Source organism: Ruditapes philippinarum, unplaced genomic scaffold, assembly GCF_026571515.1.
Source record: "Ruditapes philippinarum isolate M1 unplaced genomic scaffold, ASM2657151v2 ctg9642_1_1_1_1, whole genome shotgun sequence".
NCBI lineage: Eukaryota > Metazoa > Mollusca > Bivalvia > Venerida > Veneridae > Ruditapes > Ruditapes philippinarum.
In genome coordinates this window covers 56,429-63,330 of record NW_026857196.1, presented here as the reverse complement: position 1 = coordinate 63,330, position 6,902 = coordinate 56,429, and positions in this window count along the sequence as shown.

The following is a 6,902-nucleotide window of genomic DNA, read 5'->3' as shown; positions in this document are numbered from 1 at the left end:
CTGCGCATCCGCCAGTCTGATCAGGATCCATGCTCTTCGCTACCAGTTTCTCTACTTGTAATAGAGTTGGTAAGCGAACAGCGTTGATCCTGATCAGACTGCGCGGATGCGCAGGCTGGTCTGGATCCATGCTGATCGCAAACGCACTAAGTTGGTTTTGTCGTGACACGGCTCATTTTATTTACGGTGTTTACGATTTTTTATTCAGGCTTTTACAAATGCTCATAACCGTTTCACCTCAGGGAGTTTTCCGTCGCAACGAACTAAAATCTACCTACTATTGCACGTAGAGCAATACTAGTATGCAATGTTTATACATACTTTTTCAATATGTGGGTGGTCATTTATTTCAGGTACTAGTGTTATTGGCTGATGCCTGATATAATAATCAGCAGGCTAGATGACATGGGAGCTTCGTAGTGAACTTTTGAATCTTTCATAAAGAGATCCAAACACCGGAGTATGATTTTATTTGCTTGTAATGTTGATTTTATTTGTAATTTTCTTTCCTGTAGATTTGTTCTATGCTAATGATAATCACCACTTTTAACAAAATAGTAAGTATTATCTCAAAAGCATACATCTTGAGGTAAGAATCCTGATTATTTTTGTATAATCTTTGGCTACACATTTACCCGCACACCGTCTGCCCTAAACCTATCAAAATGGAGAATTCAACTATCACATGCATAACAAAATGGACCGGCAAAAGACGTAAAATATGGGCGCCTACGGGGCACGCCATCGATTAAAATTTTTCCCGGGTTAGTCGATATAATAGAGATTTTGAAATATTTTCTTCATGTTCTGAAGTTAGAAACCCGTATGTAGGTTCCTAGGGATAAACAATATACGGACTATTTTCCTTAACAGTGTAAACATAACTGTATATCTTTTTACATGATAGGAGTCTATTTAACGAATCAATATTTTTCGAAATATCCAACTAAATAAGCTATTTCTAACATTTTTGGAAAATGCTTATAGTTGTGTTTTACAAATACAGATGGATTGCTGTGCGTATGAGTTTCTGGGATCAACATCATCCTCCTGGCGGCCATTATGATATAGCAATAACTTCAGATACCCTTAACGGAGGCCAGCTCGGTCTGTCAGTTACCTATGCTGTCCAGGTAAAATACCTTTCCCTCTTTAACCATTGTCTGCGGGCGGCAACTAAAATATACCAGTCATCATGTGGACAGACGACACCTGTGCCTTCTGATCATGGTCTGCATTGTTCGCTATTTACACAGAACATAATTATGTGAAAATTGTTCATAAAATGTTGAATTGTTTTGTCCAGATTCAAAGGTATTTTGAGCTGTATGGGGGTTGCGTTCATTGAACGCTGACCTTCCTTGTTGATCTTGTGTTTCATATTTCGTCTTGGTAATGGTTAGTTAAAGGGTCTGCCAGCCATTTACGCTATCCATGTCAAAATAACAAAACTCTTCATTTAAGACTATAGTTTTTAAATAATTAATTCTAGTGTGATTGTGTTAGAAGCTATAAGCTTATAGACGCACTATCAAATCTATTCCAAGAACCAACCACTACAAAGCAGTGAGTGTAAGATTTCTTCCTTAAGAAATTACGCCTTCATCTGACGCCTCTATTGTCTATACCAATCATATGAAAATGCATGGTAAACATGAACGCTTCTGAAGTATCCAAGGCAAATCTTGTGTGTGTTTGGTGGGAGGAAGATGGTGGATAGGGCGGATATGGGGTGGGGGAGGATTGGGCGGACAGGGGAAGGTGCGAATAGTGGGAGAGGGTGTTTAGGGCGGACATGGGTTTGGATAGGGCGAACAGGGTTAAGGGTAGGTGAGGGTGGACAGGGTGTTCGATAGGGCAAACAGGGGTAGGATAGGACGAACAGGGCGAGGGTGGATGAGGGTGGACATGGGTGGAATAAAAATGGATCGTTACATCTACAGTATTCTTAACGACAATAATTTCATCCCTTTTTCGCTACTTGTAAAACATAAGAAGACCTGAACTTTTGTTATATAGAATGTCATCATATCACATTGTCTTAGTAATGGCATTAATAGTTGATTTATAGGTACGGGATGACCCTCGTGTACTGTATCAGTATATAAAAAATGCAATATGGTATCACCCTTGTAGATACATAACATATGTTGTGCTGACCGTACTTTTACCTGTATATATGTTAATAAAGATGAGAAACTGTTCATTGGTAAGGTGAATATAAGGATTAAATTAGGTCTTTAAGTCTATTTTTGTTATATGCAGAGCCGGCCAAATGTACGCGCTTTACAATAAAAGCGATACTAGATGCTTTTGTTGAAGTCACTGAAAAAGTGTGAAAAAGTAAAAATATGTTCTCAACAAGTCGGCAAATAAAAGTGATACAAGATATAAGCGGCTGCTTTTTTGAAGTCATTTTTTCGAAATGTGAAAAATCAAGTCAATAAATACAAAGTTCGAGATTGATGAAGGTGTCATAGGAGATCGCCTGCAGTCATTTGGATATCGAGATATTTACTTTGACATTTTTTATATGGGTCAAGCCAGTTAAGGGGGGTTATGTGGCGCATTTAGATGGGTAGTACAACGTTTTAACTGTCATTAATTGGAGATACTTTCTTTTTCTTGTGGTGTCGAGTTGTGAACTTAAAATACGTTAGATCTGTATAGTAAACTGTTTGTACCTTATATGTGTGGTTGTGTTGACACAATGAGATTGATGGTATCGATGTAAAACGTAATGATTAAAGTGAAAATCCGTTCAAGATGATATAGAGTCTCGGTCAATTTTTAGAAACCATCGTCCGTGAGTTTTCAGAATATACCGATGTACAGTTTGTTTTCAGCTCAATAGTCTGTTATCAACTTAAAGTGACAGGTAATGAGCTTTTGTGAAACTTTTAGCTTTATTATTTACACGGCTGGGTACATCTCATCAATGTTTTAAATTTTTATGTCGTTCAGCTGTTCGGTGGTGCGCGGCGCCTGTTTATGTGTTTCGCGACTATTCCGGTCGTCCGTCCGTAAACTTTTATTTAAAAATTGACATCTCATCAATAAACCACCTAAGCCAATTTCATCTCCAAACTTCGCAGGAATGTTCCTATTGGTGGTCACCTTTAAAAAATTGTTCAAAGAATTTAATTCCATGCAGAACTCTGGTTGCCATGGCAACCAAAAGAAAAAACTTTAAATATCTTCTTTTTAAAAAACCGAAAAGCTAGAGCTTAGATATTTGACATGAAAGTTACATCTTCTAATGAGTGTCTACCAAGATTGTTCAAATAAAAGCCCTGGGGTCAAAATTGGCCCCGCCCCCAGGGGGTCATTGATTTTCCCTATATGTTATATATAGTAAAAACTTAAAAATCTTCTTTTAAAGAACTCAAAAGAGCTAGAGCTAAGATATTTAGCATGAAACATGTTCTAATGGGTGTCTACCAAGTTTGTTCAAATAAAAGCCCTGGGGTCAAAATTGGCCCCGCTCCAGGGGGTCATTGATTTTCCCTATATGCTGATATAGGTAAAAACTTAAAAAATCTCCTTTTAAAAGAGCCCGAAGAGCTAGAGCTTAGATATTTGGCATGAAACATCTTCTTATAAGTTGTCTACCAAGATAGTTCAAATAAAAGCCCTGGGGTCAAAAATTGGCCCCGCCCCAGGGTGTCATTGATTTTCCCTATATGCATATAGTAAAAACTTAAAAAATCTTTTTTAAAGAACCCAAAGAGCTAGAGCTAAGATATTTAGCATGAAACATCTTCTAATGAGTGTCTACCAAGATAGTTTCAAATAAAAGCCCTGGGTCAAAATTGGCCTCCGCCCCAGGGGTCATTGATTTTCCCTGTATGCATATTAGTAAAAATTTAAAAATCTTCTTTTAAAGAATTCATGGAGCTAGAGCTAAGATATTTAGCATGAAACATGTTCTAATGGTTGTCTACCAAGTTTGTTCAAATAAAAGCCCTGCCTGGGGTCAAAATTGCCCCGCCCCAGGGGGTCATTGATTTTCCCTATATGTATATAGTAAAAACTTAAAAAATCTTCTCTTAAAGAACCAAAAGAGCTAGAGCTAAGATATTTAGCATGAAACATGTTCTAATGGGTGTCTACCAAGTTTGTTCAAATAAAAGCCCTGGGGTCAAAATTGGCTCCGCCCCAGGGGGTCATTGATTTTCCCTATATGTATATAGTAAAAACTTAAAAAATCTTCTTTTAAAGAACTCAAAGAGCTAGAGCTAAGATATTTAGCATGAAACATGTTCTAATGGATGTCTACCAAGTTTGATCAAAATAAAAGCCCTGGGGTCAAAATTGGCCCCGCCCCAGGGGGTCATTGATTTTCCCTCTATGTTACATATAGTAAAAACTTAAATCTTCTTTTAAAGAACTCAAAGAGCTAGAGCTAAGATATTTAGCATGAAAACATGTTCTAATGGGTGTCTACCAAGTTTGTTCAAATAAGAGCCCTGGGGTCAAAATTGGCCCGCCCCGGGGGTCATTGATTTTCCCTATATATGTGTATATCAAAAACTTAAAAAGTATTCTTTGAAAAAACCTAAATAGCTAGAGTTAAGATATTAAGCATGAAAACATCTTCTAGTGAGTGTCTACAAAGTTTGTTCAAATAAAAGCCCTGGGGGTCAAAATTGGCCCTGCCCTGGGGGTCCTTGATTTTCCTTATATGTGTATAGGAAAAACTTAAAAAACATCTTTGAAAAAACCCAAATAGCTAGAGTTTAGATATTAAGCATGAAACATGTTCTAGTAAGTGTCTACAAAGTTTTGTTCAAATAAAAGCCCTGGGGTCAAAACTGGCCCCGCCCCAGGGGTGTCATTGTTTTTAACTATATGTGTAATTAGTAAAAACTTAAAAAATCTTCTTTAAAAAAACACAATGAGCTACAGCTTAGATGTTTAGCATGAAATATCTTTCTTATGGGTGTCTACCAAGTTTGTTCAAATAAAAGCCCTTGGTTAAAAATTGGCCCTGCCGGGGGTAGGGGAGGGCAGATCATTGTTTTTCATTATAAGTGTGTACATCATGAAACGTCTTTTATAGGTGTCTTCCAAGTTTGTTCAAATAAAAGCCCTGGGGTTTAACTGGCCCCGCTCCGGGGGCCTACATACAGGTGAGCGACCTTAGGGCCATCATGGCCCTCTTGTTCTAGTTTTATCACTGCTTACTATCTGTATAGTTTTCTTCTGCATTGACTGAAGTATAAGTATAGTATTGCTGTATTCAATTTCCAGACTCTTGTACTATAAATTAGTGATGATGCTATCAGCTTCCTAATATGTACATTAATATTTCAGGCAGCTTTTAAGATAAAACACTGACTTAATTAGTTATTGTAAGAAAGCTGTTAACTTTTGCATGCTAGGATCCAAACCCAGTGTTGTCAGTGACAAAAGATTCAATGAAATCTTGACAGATACATACAGGATGTTTACTATTAGTATTTTAATAATGATAGAAAGAAATTGAACAAAGATAATGGTATTTCAACTTAAGAGAAAAAAATACATCACCAGTTCCTAAATTCTTTCTCGATTTCTATAATGTTTATAAGTTTAGTACTCAGGATGTATTGTCATCACTTAAACATCCGTCTGAAATGTGTTCTAGAACCGTCGTATGCCTTTAATGAGTATAAGATGTACATAATTATTGTATAATAAACAATAACTCTCACTATTACTCAGCTTAAATGCTTCTAATAGCTTTTGATACAATAGAAAAATACAAAAAACATCAGTTTTTTGGTTTTTTTTTAATCTCTTCTGGTTATTTCTTTCACATTTGTATAAAGAAAATCAATTGTCAATTTGTGACCTCAAGAGCTCTGCACATTCAGGTTTCATTTTTGTAATTTCCTTGTGTTTATATTGGGTAATTGATTTCAAATGATGAAAGTTTGATTTTCTGGGAGAAAAAGAAATGAATTTTTAGAATATATATAATGATAATAACCAGAATTTTTTTTCCTGTAAAGAATGCCTTATATTTACTTTGCTATTATGCTACATACATGACTGTATGTTTATTATAATATATCAAAAATTAGAAACATCACTAGCACAGTGTAAATAAAGTAATAGTTTGTAAACCAAAATGAATGTTTTTTTGGGTAAATGATATCTGATAATTAAAGATATTATACTCTCTCATATAATCCAGCTTGTATTATGTTGTTTACAAGTTTTATTGACATAAGATTACTGGCACATTACAGTCATTCTTGTGTACAGTAAAGCTGTTGAAAATATTTTGTTTGTATTTTTGATATCACAAACTTTGATCCTATTATTGGAAAAGGTGTACTTTAAAAAAAGATAAAAATGTTTAAACTGTGTATAAAGGGCATTAGAATGCTGATAAATAAGTATTGAATTTTTTATTAGTTTATTTGATTTGCTCTGGTTGGTAAAATATTTTTGTTGGTATCATGGGACAGGTTGTTTTAGGAGTTAGCTACTATAGATTTCTCATGATTTGAAAATATCACTGGATTTTTTATTTCGTTTTGGCTTACCGTATGTGATAAAGGTTAGTGGAACAGAATTATTTAGAAAAATAAAACAACAATATATTAAGTTGAGAAAGGTTGTCAAACTATATGTCTTTACAAAATGTCAGAGAACTAAACTGTATAGGTTATGCAGGCTAAAATATTGAAAATATTTTTAAAATGTTTGTAAAAAGATGTAACAAGAATATTTTTTATTCTTAGACTTTGGGTCACTGTGTTCTAACTCAAGTTCCGACTTGTGTTTAAAAGAGTTGTGATTTTTATTTTTTGACTGATGTCTTTCAAATTATATATACTTGTCCTACTTAAAGTAAATTGTACATTGTGAGTGATTTTGATTACCTTAATATCTTTGAAAAAAAACTTAAA